Source organism: Strix aluco, chromosome 19 (assembly GCF_031877795.1).
Source record: "Strix aluco isolate bStrAlu1 chromosome 19, bStrAlu1.hap1, whole genome shotgun sequence".
Taxonomy (NCBI): domain Eukaryota; kingdom Metazoa; phylum Chordata; class Aves; order Strigiformes; family Strigidae; genus Strix; species Strix aluco.
Window position 1 is genome coordinate 12,332,488 of NC_133949.1, and position 20,874 is coordinate 12,353,361.

Sequence of the window (20,874 nt, forward strand, 5' to 3'; positions counted from 1 at the left end):
AAATGTAGCTTTTCAGATTCTGCTGATTAGGTTCTGATAATGTAAGCACTTTCTCATTATTCTCATTATTACAAACCCAAATTGTTTAAAAAATCCTGCATTTGACCCAAAGATCATGAGACAAAAAACAATAGAATCTGTTGTCTTATTATTTAGCTTTTAGCATTGGAGTATTTCAGTATATGTTTTTGAATTCTCTCTCTAAACTTAAGGATTAGAAAAATTTTTGACCTAAGTTTGAGACCTAAAATATTAAGACCTAAAGTTCCTATACTACCTAATTTTGACAGCTTGGGCTCCAAAAATACACAATAAGTGAAACAGGACATGTTGTAGAAATCTAAAGGTTCACTCCGTAAAGGCGGAGTTAAAGTAGCAGAAAATCTCTCCCAGTGAGACTTTTACTCCTTCTAGCCAAATACACCAGCAGATTAATCCAGTGCATAATGAAGAAATAGGTCTAAAATACAAGCAACGCTTAAGCCATGTCTTGATGTTGGAAAGCCAGACCTGCAATTACACTGTCTGTATTATCTGTTAGCTTTTAACAGATTTTACTGTCTTTAATGAATACATGTTATATTTAAATATCATGGCTTATGCCATTAATTTAATGAACAGCAGAACCACTTTTCCAGCTTTGAAAATAAGACTTCCCAGGGTATAAATCATGCCTATGATAAAGATGCATTAAAATACTCCAGGTACAGTTCTCGGAGCCTGTTTCTGCTCATTTTGGAAGTCGAGAGGGGCTGAGCTAGGCTGATGAGAAGGGTTTTGCCATCCCAGCTGTTGTGTATAGGAAAGAACACCAAGAAACCATTTTTCCTTTTCTAGCCTTTCTGCTAATGACAAACCACAGTATTTAAAATCTATAGTGTCTTTTTAAAGACTTTATTTTACGTACCAAAAAGATACCACGAAACAGTCCCTTTTCCTACCTTCCCATTCTTCCAGGATAGTGTTTTGTTCAAATTCAGGGTAGATTGTTAGTGATTCAAGAATAGTGGTAATCAGAATTAGCTGTTATGTTTGAGCTGATAGATAACCAGCAAACATTAGGATTATAAAATAAACACTACATGCTATTCTCTGTATTTGTAATTGCCTTTCAGGTAGGGCATGTCCATATGACTCCAATTATAATATTGGAGAGGCTTAATCTTAAAAGTATCCACTAAAAAAGGGCAACCACTCATTAATCTTTTTTAATTAAAAAAAAATCTTTAATAAGCTTGAGGGCTAGATGAAGTCAAAAAGTTTAACACGCTCAGCCTCTGAAGTCCCCAAATAATTTGAATAAAACCTTTTCTTCTAGTCTAAATGGAACCACTGAGTTAATCCCTTACAAAAAACAGTGAGACCAAGAAAATGGAAATTAAAAGGAGAGAAACTGGAGCAGAAGCAAACTTGCAAATCCGTTTCCCTCTAGGGTAACTCATGTATGGGTACAAAGAGAAGCTGCCTGTCAGCAAGTGGAGCTCTCTGAGCGCCAGGGACTTCACCTACCCTTGCTGCCACCACCACTCTCCTTTCCTTTAAGCCTTTACGCCTGATGTGGTTTGGGGGGTTCCCGAGGAAGAGACGCTGTGGCCGTCCCCTCTTCCCCGGCTCCCCGTGTGTGCAGGTGGTGCTGCAGGAGCCGGCCAAGGGAAAGGGCCTCCCCAGTGCAGGCGATGTCCTGAGCATGTCTCACACTCCCTGACACTCCACCAGCTGCGGCTGCGGTGGGTGCCTAGGGTGGGAGGGAGCTCACAACGCTCAGCACCCAGTTCTTAGCAGCTGTGCTTGTGCGTTTAGGCTCTGACATTACACAAACATACAGAAGCTGAAGCTAAATACAAAGAAGTAAGTTGTGTTATGCAGATGTCCCTTAACTACACACATATGACACCACTAAAAACAATACAAAAGGAACATACAATAAAAATGAAGCTAAACTAGACACACACAACACCATCTTGTCTAGCAAAGGTCACTGAGCCTTCCCAGAAGAAGAGCTAAGGACCAGCATGCTTCCTTTGTTCAGTAGCACAACCTGAAGGTTGTGTCACACTCTTGCACACCCCGAGCACCACCTCTGTAGGCAGAAACGTAGGAAGTAACTTTGGAGAACAACCAAGAAAAAAAGGAGACTTTTCCTCCTGCTGTTGTAAACTTTGAGAGTGTTAAACCGCTAAGCTGAGCAGCAAACTGAACTGTGTTAATTCATAGACCTGTGTAGGTTGTAGCATTCGCTCGTAGGAAGCGGAACAACGTGCTACCTAAGAGACTGTGGTGCAAAGTGGACACACAGCATAGCCCCACGCAGAACCCAGGCTGCTCGACTGCACGGAGAATCTTGGAATAGCCCCGTGGTGCAAAACCTCCTGTAAAATGTTGGGCCTGTTTGCAAAGGAAAGCGAGCCAGTTCTAAGAAAAACAGGCACTGCTTTAAGCAAGCAGGTCTAAAATTAAAATTTCAGTTTGTTCATCTTTTCAAAGCCAAAATAGTTCATGCATCTCATTCGGCAAAAGAAAACGTTATGCAGAATTGGAAGCAATCTTTTAATCACAAAATCCTTTTAAACTTTGCTAACTGTTAAAATTTGCTGGTTTTCTGACACTATATCAACCCCTTGCTCTACTTCGCATATCTGCCCATACATATGTTTTCTTTTTGATTGGGTCACACAGAATTATTTTGAAGGCTGTGCTTTACAGTGACACCAGTGTTTTGATTACCACTTGGTGCTGATGTTGTCTGGTGTGATTTAATGGAAGAAGCTTGTTTTTTTGAGGGCTAGAAATAATCTGTCACAGTCGAATGTAATGTGTTCACATATCAAACGGGCTAAAAAGTTACCCATGGTTTCATATCCTCAGGCATGTCATAGAATGACCTCATTATTCTCATTTAGGTGCCCTCTTTCTTACAAAGGCTCAAAATATTGAATAGCCTGTTATTATCAGCAGAAGCCAAGCTTCCAGACATGGTGCTAATGACTGCTTAATAGTGCTGTCTGTCAGCAGTGCAGTTAGCTGGGAGAGCACACAAAGAAACAGCCAGGCTCCATTTAGGCTCCTCATATAACACTTAGGCCTCTGCACGGTTTTCCAACAACAAACATCACTTTAAAAGGTGTCAAAATACAGTAGTGAGTGCATCTTACCATTATGTGTCGGGTAATCCTGCTGTCACGCAAGATGATGAGAAGGCTCGACAGCATATTTGGGTCTGTTCTATAGCATGAAGCATATGGAGCATAGAGAGGACTTGCTGGTACAATGGATAGTTGGAGTTCTTTTTTTAACATGGCTTGACATCGTTTGATTCATCTCCCATTAGCTATTGGGTCTTGTTAAAAACATGCATTTTTTTGTTTTATTATCTGACACATGGTGTTATTGCTTAGGCCTCATCACCTGAGTTCTCACCAGTCTCACAGCTGCTGCTGACTGCAAGGCAGTTTAAAGTCAAGTCCATGCACACTGGTTCAACTGTAAGTCACTTTTTATTTCTACTTCCTAACCTTCCCTCCCCAACAGTTACAGTCTCACCCTCATCCTCTCTCATCCTCTTTACTTCACTGGTGTCCTACAGCCACACAGTAAATGGCAGTTTCTCCTCTGAAGGGATTGGTAGCCAAGGCAGGACCTCTGCACTGTGCTCCTGCTCCCTGTGCAGGCCCAAGTCTTAACAAATACAGTTTATCTATTTTTTTTAAAATGTAGATTCCCGAATTTGTCAATTTCTAAATAAAAGAACTTTAATTAACAGGAATAAGATTATTAGAAAGGAGGACACTTCTTTTTTAGGGAAAACAGGCCATTTTGTAGAAAAATTCATAAATTATTGGTGATGATACTGAATCAATGACACTTCTACTCAGGGAAAATAGCGTTTTCTGCAATTTTAAAATGTAATAAACTATAACTTTGTCATTGCAATGGTTCATTCATTTCATTAAGCTTCTGAAATACCGTTTAATGATTTAAATCTATCACATACCATTTTGAGTTTATTTTAAACCAAACCAAAGGAATGCAGTTCTCCAGAGTGTGTGTAGAGGGCACCAATGTACAAGTCTCTTAAATACCATGCACAAAAAATGGCTATTTCCATTTCCCCATCTTTTGGCAAGACTGATGGGAGTTTTCAGTGTATGAAAAACAATAATTGAATACCTTTCTGTATTGTGAAGCAGGAATTTGAAAACTTGGCTAAGTTTATGTGTATCCTTCCATACTAACATTGAAATGGATGGAAATCCAGACGTGGACCACAAATATTATAGAGATCAGAAAAAGCTATTTTATTTCATTGTATTTGTTAGTATGTTTAGATGATGTTTAGAAGTAATACTGATCATCAGCAGTAAAATATGCTGTGTGCATGAATTATCTTCCTGCAATTACCTGCTGTAAGAAAATTAATTTGTCTTAGAAGTTTAATTTTCTTATTTTAGGAGTATATTATATTTCTGTTACTTGTGACAATGACGGATTAATTGCAAGATTGTGGGACACATCAGACAATCATTAGAATTAGGGGTGAATCGTGGGCAAGCAAGAATATTATTCCAGCCCTATTACAGATTATCACAGTCTTATCCCTCTTGGAACATTTTTATTGACAGAGCTTAATCTACCAAAGCAGTTTTCACTCATCTCATCAAGAAGTTTCCTCTCACATATAATCCATTACCTCCCTTCTAAAAGCTGGCAGTTCTTATGCACAATCAGTTGACTTTGAATAATGCATTTCCTCTCAGGTTTATACATTTTATTAATCTAATAATTTTATTAGCTCCTCTTAAGCTTTTCTTTATGTTTATTTGATTTTACTTACGTCATTTTAAATAAGAAAGCAGATGCTGATCCAAAGCCACAGACATGCTAACACAAAGGCAGGAATATAGCTAACATGGGAGCAGCAATGAGAAAACCTTTCAACCAATAATGGAGCCAGACATCTTCAAAAATATCATCTCTTGTCCTTCTGCACTGGCTAGCCTACACCCAGTACTTTCCAGCACTCTTCCCAGGCAAATATTTTTGTAGCATGCCTGAAGGGTCACTACAGTTGGGATACTTTGGACATAGGTGGTGCAAGTTCCCTTGTACAAAAATGAGATACCTGTAGGTCTCTTCCAACAATTGGAAACCTAAAGACAATGCTAAATAAGATCCAAGGTCACAGTTGCTGTTGGTGATAGCTGTGCGTGGGCATACAAACAGAAACAAGATGGAATTTTGGGCTATAAACAAATTAGTGATTTCCTTTTGGCTACTGCAGAAAAGGAAGAATTACCTAGAGTAATTTTGGTGAGAGCTGAAATATGTCTAAAATCAGCAGGCATCATTTTAAATGCCAGTTAAGTGTAAATAAAATAAACAGGAAAGTGACCTGTCAAAGCAAACCAGACAAAATCCTACTGTTACGGAAGCAAAACTTTTGAGGGGCAAGGCAAACAGGGACCACTGTTAAATGCCATTCTACTCTGCTGAACTCCTGGCAGGTGCATGTCAGGTACCTATAGTTCAAACTCCTGAAAGCAGCCCTAGCAATTACTCCCTCCAAGAAAAGCAAAATGGAGAGCAGAGAAAAAGGATAGTAACGCCCATATACTTGGTATCAAAATGTACCCGTCTTCCTTTGTAAGTGGACAAAGAGCTGGAACTCTTAACAATGATACAGCCACTTCTAACATATTACAGTTTAGCTCTTCTCCTTTGTAAAGAAATATTCCATTGCCTTCATTTTAGTCAAACATGTTGTGATTTAAAGAGCACGTATCAGTGCTGGACTGTTGCCAAATAAGTAGATGATACCAGTTCCTTTTCTAGCTTTTCTAAATGGTGCAACTCACAAGTTAGCACTTAGCAGCTATAATATAAATGTGGTTGTAACAAAAGCTATGTAGCTTGTCAAACCCCTTTGTTAGCTAACAAAGGAAATGTATTAGTTTGTACAATGTCTCCAAACTCTATGTTTAAATAAATGCTGAGTATGTGACTACAGCTCACAAGCTAAGGAACTGCATCAGATAGAGTAACTTGTATTTTTATATATGTATATGTATGCAAAACTACTGGGAAATATATGTATATAAAAAGCTGTACAATATTTTCCATTTCAGTTTATTTGGATTTAGCTGAGGTGGAATAGGAACACGTTATTTTAAATAAAGCTAGCACTGAAATAAAAGTGCCCATGCACCTTTTTTACACACATCTTTTTAGCACCACTTAAATACCCCATTCACGTTCTGTTGACACAACTTCCTCATTCAGATGGGCCCTTATTGCACAAATAGCCTGTTTCAGAAATATCTAACAATGGTACCAACAGCTGAATCTACCTCACCTATTAACTGAAGGGAGTGGAATCTAACTATCCAGACTTTGGAAAAGAAATTCTCTGAAGTCAACATCGAGGTAATTGGGCTTTGTAATTGCTGCATTAGCTGCAAGTTTATGAAGGGCCACAAAAGGAAATGCCATCCCAGTGACCTTTGAGGTTGCATTTCACAGCATGTTTTCTACATGAGAACAAATGATGAAACTTCACTATTTCTGCCAAGTGAGTGGTAGCTATGGTGAAGATTTATAGGCGTAATCTGGTAATCTATGGGCCTAATCATGCAGTTATAGAGTTGCGTGTCATTTACTCAAAAAGGCTGAAATGATCTAGCACTGTGTGGACTATGGTGAAGGAGTGCATTTTGTCATCTGCAAGGTTAGAAGACATACAGCCTATTTAGCAGACTGTAAAAGGGAGAGACAAGAGCTAATGTTTCTCAAAATAGCAGACTGTTACACAAAATTTTACAAGACTCAGAGAACGAAGAAATGGGGACTGTCAGATGCACTCTAAATTGGAAGCCATTATGATTTTCCTTTTCTGTATTGCTTCAATAATTATATAGATTTTCTATTTAATTTTTTGGAAATTATTTAAGTCATGCTCACTTCATCTCTTTCAGAACAGCAAACATGGAAGCAGACTAATAATATAATATTGACATATTTAAGTGTTGAGTTCTTTAGATGAAAGCAGCATGTTCAGAATGTATTGTGCCTGTAACATGCCCGTGTTCCCTTATCTGCTGTGTTACATTTTATTCAACAGTTAAGAAGGGCTAATAAAAAGTGCATATTTCAGTTGTTCTATTTTAGGTAAACATAATATGGTACACATTTTCTAAGCAATGCACACTGATTAACTGCTCAACTCCATTTCTACAAATAGGACTAAAGGTGGCAAACACTTTGCTTCTCTTCGTAATTAACCTATCCATGCCAAAACCAGTATGTTCTCCAGCACAAGCAGGGAATTAAATTGATGTCTGAAAATTTAAATTAATACTTCTTCTTGTGATCTTCTGGCTAAGAACAAGTGTGGCTTCAATTTATCATCTGATGCATTCCCTAGCAAGGAACAGTATCAGCCTGGGTCCATATGCAGCTGGAAGTAGTGCGGGAGCGGACACGTTTCCTTGCAGCATATTGTCTCTCCTTTGGAGCCAGCTCACCTGGGAAGGGGAGATGCTGCCCAGCCTGCAGCAGGTCTTGGCTCCTGCTCTGGCTGTCAATTCCAAGTTCTTAAATAGCTATTTAGAGCAGGGGCTGAGGTCCAAAAGACGGGCAGTGATGTGTAGATCACCTGAAATGTCATGATTCGACATGACACATTTGCTCCCTTCTCTTCCCCGCCTGCTCACCTCACAGGTCTGATTTAAATCAATCTTTTCACCTCTCCCAAGACTCACAATTTAAGCAGAGCAGACACTCATGAAAACAGATCTATAATGAAGCTGGTGGCCATTAAATACTAGCCTTACATCAGAGGTGACCTTATTGTAAAGCGCAGTACAGTGAATTTTTTATTTTGACTTTGCACATTCTATACCTTGTCTCCCACATCACAGAGACGCACGATGTGGCAGCCGAGTCAGCGGTGACGGGAGGCCTGATGCCTGAGAATAATGCCCACATCTCACTTCGTTACAGCTGCGCTTCACATCCCAGCAGTCTTCAAGCCTCAGGTATATTGCATTCATTACCTCTTTCAGAGACGTGTATTTTACATAAATGGCTGAAAGGTGATTAGAATCCCTGACAGAACAGCATTTTATCTGGAATGCAACCATGAAAATACGTGCCTAAAACAAAAAAGGCATCCTACATCCTTCTCCTAATTGATTTAAGCTACAAAGACCAGCTTCAGTTTTCCCAGGGTGCAGGAACTACCAGGAAGACACAAATTGCATGTTTTCACATCTCCTAATAAAAACTCCTTGACAGGGGGTTGAAACCAGAGTTTTCTATTTCTCAGATGTCCTACTCCTGTGAATGTCATCACTCAGCAGAAGCACACATCCTGCCACCTGATCATAAAAAACAGTTCTGTAACAACCCTCATTTCACGCTGCTGATTCCAGCCCACCATAAATCAGCAACACCACAAGTAATGTTGGAAATAATTGTCTGTTCCCGAGCTCCCCTCTTTTTATGGCCCAGGTGCCACACAGCTGTAGCCATATGGTAGACTACGTCCTACTGCAGTGGGTTATAGCAGAACCCCTGACAGCAACACTACCTGAGTACTTGGAAGCTTTTTAATGCTGCAAACTGGACAAGTGCAGCTTGTAGTCGTGCAGTGGTTTTCCTAACCTTTAAAAATGTTATAAAAGGAATCAGGTCTGGCTTAAACCAGATGCTCTGCAGATAGAAAATGGGATAGTGACGGCTAATTCACTGAAAGCTGCCTGGAAATGCAGGAGATGATCCCAGGGCTGATCCTTGGACAAGTCTGCCGGCGTGCTGCGCTCTGACCTGTCCTCCCTCGGTCAATGCACCCTCTTTCTACCATCCAGCTTTTTTTTTTTTCCTGAGCAGAGGTTGCTCGTACTGATTGCTGTCTGTGCAAATGAATTAGTGCAGTACAGCTAACATTTTGACTTCAGCCGCGTTTGACCTCTGTGTTCCTTAGCCAGGTCTTACACAGCAGTTTCAGGAATGTGTCCTGTTAAAGTACACGGGGCTGGGTCATGCTGGCCAAGCACCACACTCCATTAGCAGCAGGCAGCTCTACTTTCAAGAACCACCAGCTACGTCTCACGCAAGAGGTTTAGTCCAAGGCTGCTGGAAGAGCCAAAACTCACCTGGCATCTTAATGCTGAGCAGAGCGTCAGCCTGCCAGTGGGAAGGACCAGGTGTGCTCCTCACCTCCCACCGTGGACACAGTTTATAGGTACCTGAGCAAGTCATGGCTCGCAACGGCCCTTGTCAACTGCAACAGTTGGCCATGCTCGTGCACTTCAAAAGGCAGGGTTTGGCTCATGTCCTTTCTCGGCTGCATGGGGCAAGAAACTCATCATCAACTGATGTGTGCTTCAGCTCCCAACTTGTAAACATAGAAATGTAACTTCAGGTCATAGTAAAACAAAAGAAGTAATTGAGTTCTGAGGCAGATCTACTTAGGTTAGAAAAATAATGTAGAAATCCAGAGCAGAAATGTAGAAATGCCCAAAATGACTAGCTAAATAAAAGTAATTTGGGATATCTGATCATTTTTATCAGGTTGGCCCAGATGCACAATTTCCCATCTCCAATTATACCAAAAGGCCCACACTTCCTCCTTCATTAATGCACTTGAAGGATTTAATGAGTTACTTCATCAGGTTAATAAATCCCTTCAATAACTTTATTACACTTTGATGCAATTATTCAAGTGGTGCAGCTAACAAATGATCATCATTTATATTTCTTGACAGAATAACTTAGTTAATATATTTGGACCGTGAAATACAAAATCCATAAATAAACTGTGGGGACAATTGAATGTCTTTGCAGGAGTGGGGGTTTTTCTGTCTCCAGTTGAGGTAGCATTGGAAATCCTCGGTCTCTTGTGCAAGTAACTTCAGACAAGTACTATGGAGAACTGCAGGAGGTTGGTGCCTCCTGGCAATGTTCTGCTTCCCACCGAGTACTTAGGAAGGAGAGCTGCTGCAGGACATGTACCACAGTCTATAGGGAGGTGTCTTAAAATGTATCAGAAGGGACATAACCCATATTTATTTGTTCCAGCACTTTATCAGGTTTAAAATCCAGCTTCATAAAGGCTGTTCCATTTCTTGAGGTTAAGATCTTTGGCTAGTTTTGACAAGGTGCAGTGACACCATCAGAAAATAACATTATATTCTGGAAATTATTTTAAAACTAAATTGAATTGGTTGCCATGCCATTTGTTTTTCCTGTGGCATCATAGTAAATGACATCATCAACAGAATAACCTTAGGGGCAAGGGTGTTTTCAGAATCTTAACCTTCGAATGGCCAGCAGTATTACAGCTTCCTATTACCAGAGTAATAATATTTATGGTAGGTAGACTGCAAGAATGGAACCATACCATTTATTTACTTATACTTGATAGCCACCTCTGGCAAGAACAAATTTCCCATTAATCACCATCTTATCTCTGTAAGAAACAGTTACTCTCAAGGACATCTGTATTATTCCCTTTGTTTTATTAATATAGAGAATAGCACTGCTGTGGATCATTGGACGCTGAACTTATTTTCTAGATATTCTTTTTTAAGGGGACCTGAAATGCTTAAATAAAATAAACATTGATCTTTCTTAATAAACAAACTACTTACTTAAGACCCCAACCATAGCGAGGGACATGTGCATTGGAAATCTCTCTGAATATATTTTTATGTAAAGAAACTGCAAATCAGTCTTTCTTTCTTCTGTTCTTTATCTGCTGAAACTCCTGTTATGAATTCTGAGTTTCTCCTGGGAGTGCAGATGACCTTGTTAACATATGAGTGCCAGAAAAGCAGTGCCCTCCAGTCCAGGGAGCCAGGGAAGTGAAGCCAGTTTCTAAGCTCAGATCTTTCATTACAAGATGCATATTTCTCTTCCCTTTCGCATAGTCTTTAGCTAGCATTTTAAAAATTACATATTATATTGAGCTCCAGGCTGATTTGTTTTTCTAATTTTTCAAGTGCACTGCATCATCTATTTTCATCTTTAAAAAAGAAATCAATATAGACCCAGCAGGGGACAATATCAGACAGCCAAATTCTCTTTCATGTGAGAAAAGCATTAGTGGAAAGACTTCCACAAGCTGAAATTTGAGGAAGTTTCTCCCAGTCAGTGGGTTTGGTTCTGTTCAGTTTCCTAAACCAAAAGACGGTCACAGATAAGCACCAGTCTCAGGACAGCTCGGAATGACCAGCGCTCTTCCTGCTAGCAGCGGACTAACTTCTGTGCAATCTGCTTTGAAATAATGGAACCAGAGCTTCTCATTTCCTTTCATTTTGTCTCCAAGCGCCACGCAGAGCTCTGGGCAGCAGGGCCCTGTGATTGCGGAGGAGACACAAGCAGCATTTAATGGCTGCTTTCCCGTGCAGCCGCCTCTCAGCTCTGTCTCAGTGAGTGATAACTGTTGGCAGCAGGATCTGGTGATGCTCATGTGTTCTAGATAGAGCAAAGCAAAGGGCTCTGCCACCTGCCAGCCCTGTGCCCCCTCTCCCTCCATCTGTCTCAGCCCAGGACACAGAAGACAGCCTCCACATTGGTTGTGCTGATCCACGCCACAGGCCTGAGTGTCCTTTCCATGGAAACCAGAGACTGAAGACGCAGGAAAGGAAAGAAAGAAGAGACCCAGTCCGTGCCCTCTATGGCACGATGGCCCCTCTTCAGAAGTGGCCAAGTGCTTGGTAGGAAGGAGATAAGCCCTGTCGTCCAAAAGCAAATTATTTATCTTGCAATAGTGCAAGCCTTATGCCAGAATTAGGTGGTTATACTAGTGGAAGGGGGACCTATTCATTTTAATTTGCTGTTTAATTAGATGTCCAATACCATACAATGGTGAGACACTTGGTTGGATGGGATGAGCCACCTAATTGTCAGGTGAACACGCAGTCACGCCTGCCTCCTAAACTCAAAGGCTGCTCACACAGCAATTACTCTGGAGTCTGTCAAATGTGATTTAACCAGTAATTTTCTTGCAAAGTGAAAGCTGCTCTTTCAAATATAGTAAAGGACTCTACACTCTGTCCTGCCCCTCTGCCACTGCTGGGTCCAAGCTATGCTGCTCTGGCCAAGGCTGCTGCCCAGCACAGCTGTCCCCTGTGAGACGTCAGGTGTGGGTAGGGTTGGCTGAGCCGCAAGAGCAGAGGGAGCCCCACGAACCTTCCAGTGAGTCTGTGCCGGTTTGGCAGGTTACAGTGACCCAGTGGATCCGAGTGTGGCAGTGGGGGTGTAAGGATGCTCTTGGGAGGAACGCCAGCCATGCAGCTGGGTCTCTGACTCCAGCGAGCGAGCAGAACCCAGCCTCAGGCACCCGTGCTCAGCTGTGCCTGCCCAGCTCCCCACCACCCTGCTGAGAGCTGGGACCCCCCATTTGCCGTAGGCACGGACACTGAGACTGCCAGCCCCACAACACTGCAGCGAGAAACGCCCCAGGCAGGCGCTGCGTTAGGGCTGGTTCATCCCTGACAGGGGCTTCCTTCAGGGATGACAAAAATAGCCCCACAGCATCTCCACCTTCCTGCATTTAAATGTTTGAGTTAATAACATTTATGGGGCAGCACGGAAAAATGAACTTAAATACATCATTTGTCATCTCAGGATACTGAATTACACCATTACTGAAAGAGATACAGAGAAATGTGTCTAATAAACAGAGTATATTTTGCACAATTTACTTTGCATTTTCCGTATCTTGCACAAGCACAGGATAGCGAGGCTTCTTAATGATCATAATGTATGTGCAGAAGAGCAGTTCCCTTAGGGCTACTGATTAATCAGGGAAATACTCATTTGTTCTGGCAGAAGTGATGTGCATCTAGGCAGGGCAAATGATGAGCCCTAAGTGCATACAGCAGCCATCAAGGGCCAAAAGTTTCCATTCATTTAACTAATTTTCCCTCTAAGAAAAGAACACGTTTTAGCACAGCACCAGGACATAACAGCACTTGCTCTCTGTCTCAATTCCTTCAGGGTTTTGTTTGACAAAGGTATAAAGAAGCCCCGCATTCATTTTAAAGACTATAAATGCATAAGAGTCAGCCTCCAAACTAAGACATCCCTGCTGCTTGCTTACACTGTTCAGGGGAGGACATAAGGTCTCAGCTGCAGTATCTGATTACTGTGTGAGGGACTTGGGAACAAGTTAGAAGATTTAAAGGATTTTTCATCAGCTGATCTAAATTCCTGCCTGGTTTTTTAGTATCCGAGAAGCACTGCATGCCCACTGATTGCAGTCCTTCCTACACTCCATCACAGTCATATTCATTTTGTGGTTTGGCACAGCTGTTGCCACCTAGAAGTTTGCAACCCGGTGTTTGCTAGTAACCTCTGTGCCGTACACGTATTTCTCTAGTGTTCATTAGCCACAGAAAGGACAAACTAAAAGCAGATGTGTCATACTTTTCTCTGTGCGTTTGGAAGCTCAGTCATGGAAATATCTTTGTCAGATAAATGAATTCCAGGTCACTGGGATAAATAGATGCAATAAAATACTTATATGTAGAAGAAACCTATACAAAAATGTGATCCAACAACTCTTCAAGGAAATTGCCGTGTAAGAGATCCAACTTTGAGGCTTACCTCAGGCTTCTGCATAACATGATAGTTAGTACTTTAAATTGAAGAAAATGTGATGGGATCTTTTGATTTTTTTCCACTTACTTTCTCAATTTCATGGGATCAGCAAAAAGTGAAGGGAAACAAATCTGAACTAATGCTGCGCTTTTGATTCCACCACTGCCTGCACACACGACAGGGATCGTTTGGTGGAGAAAGGAGTACGTGTCACCCTTCTTATGGGCACCCCAAAATTGCCAGAAAATGTGGATTTTTGACTTGTTTTCAACATAACATGAGAAGGAGGAAAACCAGAAATCAATGGGAAGGCTGAAACATAATTGGAAAACAGCAGTTATTTAGTTTGGCTACCGATTTATTAATGCATTATAGTTACGCACTGAGGAATAAACCCTCACTTAAAAATGTTCTTCAGCTCTAGCTGGGATTATTTACAGGAAATAAAAACAGTTAAAGAATTAGAATGAAATCCTGCCTGTACTGAGTCAACAGAAATGTTGCCACTGACCTCATTAGGCCAGGTTTTGCCCCCAGATATCTACAAAGAACCACAATTCTCTTGCAGTATGACTAGCAGATTAATATTCAACAACACCAGTTTATCTTTCCCTACAGAATCCTTCATTTTTATGCAGCTGGCCTAAAAGCTTTGCTCCACAAGTTTGTGTTTCAGTGCAAGACAGACGATGATCCGTGCTCCTTTTTAGGCTGTTTGCCCAACATTGCCATTCCCATTTGGCTTAAGCACCTTCTGAAATTATTTTTTTGCCTTCATAGCCCTTATAACAGTTTTTTTCCTCTGAGGTATCTGCTTTCTCAGCAGCAAGTTTAAGGCATTTCAGGCTACAGAAGAACTATAAAATTAACACTGTGCTCGTATAGATCATAGAGAACAAACTCCTTTAACCCTGTCCTTCAAAAACCCGTAAGCTTTTGCTGTACTTCAGCAATTCACCATATGCTTTTGCAAGGAGCATTTTGCACCTGCGACCACAATACAGGAAAAATGCCAGCTTTGCAGGAGAAAACATTAACTAATTTACACAAAGCCTTAGGTGGTCTATTAGCCCTGCATAAAAACAAGAACATGTAATTACTGGATCCACAGACAGAATTAAATTTGATTGACTACAAAGAAGCAATGAGTGAAGCAATTAACAACAAAGCTGAAGTAAACTCGTCTGACAGGGACCCCATGGCCTGGCTGAATGAGGCTGACAGCACAGGATCTCCCTCTGCCATCCTGAGAGACCTGTCCACACCGAATCTTTAACTCACTGCAAACAGTTAAGCTCCTGTCAACAACGCTGTTCGGCTATCTACTGAAAGGTACAACCTGATAACCATAAAAGCAATTCAGCACAGTAGTCGTCTTCCAGCATTGTTAATTTTGTCAAATCATTCTTCTGTGTTTCTTGGATAGCAGCTACCCAAGGTGGATGCTCCTCCACTGGGGGAGGATACGGCGTCGCTCACTGCAGCACCACGTGCCCAACTGGGCAGCGCAGCAGATGCTGTCCTGTGAGCGAGATGGAATAGTTGCTCCGTAGGCTTAAGTTCATTAAGATAATTGCAACTGGTCAGAGTCACAGGTGCACAGTTAAATTTAGGATGGCAAAAACCCATCCAAAAGAAAAGCATCTCCACTTTCCATCTCCCCAGCCACGCAGGTTAATTGCAAGTATTTTGCCAGCGCCTGCGGTAAGGCAAGAACCTGGGGTGTTTCTGTCGCAGCTTCCGTCCACAATTTGATTTAATGCCCTCTATGAGCAATTGCATCTCAGTGCTTGTAATAAGAAAATGTCATAAAAGTACCTGCTGCCTGGTCCAACATCTTTTGGCTTTGACAGTTCAAATTTACAGCTTTAATTCAGGAGTCTGGAAGCCTGGTATTTTGTACACACTGAGTGAAGGGCTGGAGGAACAATATTTTATAAAATGTTCACCTGTGTTCAGTGACCCATGGAGGATATAACCCCTCAGACCTTGTGAAATGACTTGCAGACAAATTCATAGTCCAGATTGTCCAGTTGCAAATTACAAAGTCCTAGTTAAACCCCTGTGCGCCTGGATGTCCTGACTTCAGTGTTTTGCCTCTGTATAATAGAGCTGAACTTTCAGCAGCTTAATTGAACATGTGCTCAGCTGGGTTCTCTCAGCCTTTTATAAGATCCTCTCAAGCTTGATTTCTCGATCATGTATACAACAAGCTGCATTTCAAGACTGTTTCCTGTTCTGACATTTCTATAACTTTTTTCCTAACAGAATTACTTTGCTGAGGGATGGAGTAGCTGAAATAATACACAAATAATTATCAATGAATTCACCATCAGCACCTGAATTGCTCTTGCTGCTTTTTGGGCAACTTCAGAGGAGCATGAGGCTCTTCCATGGCCACGAGATGTGGGTGGTGCAGAGGGCAGCTGCACCTATGCCATGTGCTTGTGTGCCGTGGGCTGAGGGTCTGCCACAGCTCCAGGTGTATTTGGCACCCTCATTAAAGCCTCAACCTGACACTGAGTCAGAAAAATTAGCTTCCTCTCTCCAGACTAAAATCAGCAGGATTTAGGGGTTTAAATTCCGACCTCTGTTGCCTGCCCGTTGCAACGTGTCCCTTATCAGCATTGGCACAAGCCCTTTTTCGAGGGGATTCTGCCTATTTCAGTGACCCAGAATATGGGCAGCTTTAGGGCCAGGGCTGGGATAGCTTGAGTGCTGAGGGTGGGGTTAGATTTGGTGTGCAAGAAAGTCAGCTTTCTGTAGCAATGGTGATTGGACTTCCCAGGTATTTGTTTGCATTCACTGAAATGGTTTATCAAATACTGTGGAGGTGTTACTGTGTTGAGCACTATCATAGATGTAGAAGGCTGGCACGGTAAGTCTAGCACAGCCCTGGGTTGCTAAAGACTGAAAGAGGCTGTCAAGGAGAAATGTATATATAATATCACCAATTTCAGGAAAGATCAGACCCTTTCTCTCAGTTCTGTATCTACATCTACAAAGTCTCAGGACATAACATCTAGAGAGTAGCATCGATCAAGACATGATATGCCCTGAGTTTATTGGCACAAGACTGGCTCGGACACGCTGGTGAGAGTGGGACAAGCCAGAGGGGTCACAGCTCAGCCCACACACCTTGACCAGTGAGGAAGGAGCTGGGAAGGAGGTGGGACATGCCCTGGGCATCTGTAGCAGGAGGAGGAAAGTGTTCTTCAGAGCAAGTGTGATCTTCCTGGTCCTCACAGGCAGGTGAACCAGGCAGTTCACTACACGGGCGCAGTGGAGGCAGGCACGAGTGCGTCTCTGCAGGCAGGGACTGTGGCTTGCTTTCTGCAGGAGTCACGATATGTCTCACACAAACCGCACAGCTGAAGCACAGAGCTAAGTGCGCCCGTATGAAAGGCACTGACACACAACCACTGCTTGGGAGACACTAGACAAAACAGCTACAGGATTTCCTTTAGGAAAAGACAAGCTGTGCATGTGGCTGTCGTGCACAGGACAATGTCACCCTGCTGAGCACAGCGGGTTGGCAGGAACTGAGTAACGAAGCGTTAAGCAGAGGTGAAGGGAGGCAGCACCCCAGCCATGGCCCAGGCTGATCCCCCATCACGGCGGGGAGGCCAACTTTGACACTCCTGCTCCTTTTGCCATCCAGTTGAAGTCCCACGTCTCTGTTACCGCTGTGTTCCCAGGGGTCATGTTTGGGGCTGTTATAAAATGCAGGCACGCCAGCATTGCAAACGTCCCCGATCTGTGCCGTACATGCAGCTGTTTAATGAGGCCTGCTGTCATTACAGCAAAATGACTCAAGGACTTTCTTAAAAAAGCCTCTTATTTATAGTATCATAGATTACCTTAATGTCTTTTTACTGGGAGGTGCTTTGAAATACTGTGCAAACATTACAAAATGGTCCTGAAATAATGGGAATATAAACAGAATCTGACAAGGAAAACATAAATATTGGATGGAAGAGAAAGCATTTGTTGAAATTTGCTGAAATCTTCAGCAAAGGAGTATTTTTATGAAAAGTATGGACTTCTGAGCTGGAGTTTTACAGCGTATCTTGGACATGGGACCCAGTGCAAGTGTGTACTCTGGCACAAATTCCAGATGGAGAGATCTATGTGCGAAGTGTAAAGATTAGAAAGAATTTTCTCCTACCAGCAAAACTACCTAAAACCCAACAGTACAAAGCAATGCTCTTATTCACCCATAATATTCAGGAAGCAAGAGTTACTTTTTCAGGCAGTGTCTCAGTTTTCAAAGAGAATGTCAAAAACTTGTATTGATGTCCAGTCCTCTTTAAAGTTTTACATAACCCTGACTATAATTTAATCTTTCACCTATGCCACCTCACTCTGAAGTTTTCCTTCTTACTGGGTTTCATGTGTTTTCTCTCTGCTCTCAGTTTTATACCTGCTGCTATCCCATGACTTACCCAGAATTATCTGACTACTACTGACACATCAAACTCCTTTCATCCTTTCCATCAAATTTCAATGACATCCTCCTTTTTTTGTAAAATATAGACTAAACTTTTGTACTGTGTCCATTTTTTGGTTTATGGCATTAGTTTTAGTTTGTGCTTTAATCTGTGGTGGAGAGATGGAAAATTTGATTTGCACCAACCTCTGTGTGTGTTAGTGCAGGCTTTTTCTTGCCAGATAAACATAGCCTAGATGAGCCCTCCATGAGCTATAGCTATGCATCCCTCTTTCCCTGTTTGAACAAGAAAAATATTTGAAGTACCTATCTGGTGAATAAAGGAGATATCCAGGGCGTGATGATTTAAACCTGGCCAGGTCCTCATGTTTCTACAGTGGATAATTACAGGTGGAATCTTAAACAGAAATGTATTAATCAGAGTAGGATCTGCTGCCAGTGCTCTTCCCATCAAAACTCAAAAAGCAGCAAGGCAATGAAGCAGTAATGACAGGGCTTCCATTTAGCCTCTAAATCTTTTTTTCTTAGGTATCCATATTTTAATGACATTTATATGCTTTTTAATGTAGGAGGCATTTTTATTATCTTAAATACAGTCTCTAACTAAACATTCTGTAATTAAACTTCTTGGTTTATCTATGCAAAATTCCAAGGAATTAGAGCAAGCCTTATTCCTCCAGGTTAAGCCCTACTTTTTAACTTAAAGACATGCAGAGAACACAATATCTAACACCAGGTTTTATAGGCCAGTCGTGGGAGCAGAAGGATGTCCCTACACCAGAGAGCCCCGTGGAGCTGAGCAAAGCAGAGCCTAAGCCATTTGTGCCGTGTCAAGGCCGATGGGCTGGACGTGCTCCCAGCCCAGCAGCCCACATGCCTCTTGGCCTGGCTCAGTTTGAAGCTCTTGCCCCTCTTAACTGTTTAACTCGTTTACTTTTTCCCCAACCTTTGATGAGATTCCCGTATGGGATGTGAGGTTTTACTTTAATCCAAAAAGAACATTCTGGAAAACATGCAGAAGACACAAGTATATTTGAATGTCTTCATTCTCACATGCCAACATATAACATTGCCTTCCAGAAAAATACCTTTTAAATAATAATTTTAATTAATTTGTGGAGGGTCTGGCTGCTGTCTTACAGAGAGATGTATGCCATACTTGCTTTTGTTTGCTACATCTGTGAAACATCCATTATTTTTCCGTGGTGTAAATGATCTCATTTCTGTTGCTTTCCCTGCAACACAGTGCCATGTTCATTCCTCCTTCAAAAATTTCAGAAAGAGAAGCAATTTGTAAGAATGACAAGAAAATGGCTTCTCATCTGTGTACACCACAGCAATTTGACACACAGAAAGAGGCTCTGGTGGGATTCACAAATCCTAACTCCCACTGAGTTTCAAGCAGTCCAGATTAAAAAAAAAAACCACACACATTGACCAATTTGATCATAAAGATTCTAATTCAGCACAGGTTAATTGAGAAGTCAGATTTCCTGCTATCACTTCTGGAGAGGAGGGAGATAAGCGAACACAATGACTCTTTATCAACAATATGGGGACTTCATTTAAAGAGAGAGCATTAGGTTACAGGCTAGAAGATTAGTAGCAATCAGACTGCTCTCAGAAAAGAAAATGCACTGGGTAATAAAGATAGAAGGCATGAAGCTGGATGCATAGAAATGAGGTTTGATGCCAAATATTACGGGTCAAATCTGAGCTATTTGTCAAGTTGGCACTGATCATTGCCGATGCACAATTATTATTATTCACCTGTGATCAGGTCATTTACCACTATCAAGTCAATGGCTCCTCCCACCCATTCCATTTGTTAATGGCATTTTAATGAAAAAAACCTCCATCTATTATCTCTTTGCCATCACTAACCATGATATAATAGTACATAATAGTATATGAAATACATTTACTTTTTCCCAATCACCCATAAAAAGATATCAGCTGTTATTCTGTTCCTTAGCCACAACCCCATAAATCTGAGTGCAGTTCTGCATTTAAAAGTGGCAGGCTTATTTTTCCTTTTTCTTTGTGTGCCATGTGTTTTCCATACCAAAAAGTGCCTGTTTTGTTGCAAGTGACAGAAGGAGAATTTAAAGGGATGCTAAAGGATCATAAAGACTCCCCTCTATCCAATCCCAAGCATGCATTCACCTTATTGTTCTGCTGACTAAAGAATTAGAAACTATTAATATTGTCTCTGCTGGCAGGTCAGAAAAATACTTATTCTGTAGTCGAGTAGATTAATCCAAAGGGGAAAATAACCCTGCAAAGCCCTGCGAAAGCTGGCTGTCTAACCAATCCATTTTCTAAACCCAGATGTTTTCAATCTGTTTAAGTGTTAATCTCACAATACTTCTTTTTATGCCTAGTGAAATTATTTCAACACGTATTAAACTATTAAAGAATTCATATAATTAGTGCAGTTACTATTCTTTATGAAGGAGCCTTTTGAATGAAACCCTATCTGTGAGTCTGTCAGTCACATGCTCACATTAATTATCAAGGCACGTTAGGACCTCTTGCCATTAGCTTTTTTGATGGGCTCTGGATACTGCCCAACTTTGGCTACTCTTTTCAAAGAAACTTATAGTGAAATCAGAGGCAGTATAATACTAGTTAAGTTATAACTTAAATGCTGGCATTCTTCTCTAATGAGAACCTGAATAAACTGAGATTTAGGCTTCAAAGAAGATGATTGAAGGGTTTGGTCTAGGGAGGACACAGAGCACTTGTCCCCTCTGCATAAGGGCAGGGAATTTCTGATGCTCGGTGCCCTCCCTGGAGAGACGATCTGAGCGAAACAGTTA

At 41.5% G+C, this 20,874-nt stretch overlaps 1 protein-coding gene across 1 annotated transcript in view; it reads right to left on the reverse strand.

Moving 5' to 3' along the window:
- The window catches only part of LHFPL7 (LHFPL tetraspan subfamily member 7), a 64,497-nt gene that overhangs the window by 2,560 nt on the left and 41,063 nt on the right, over positions 1-20,874 (reverse strand). The window lies entirely within an intron of this gene.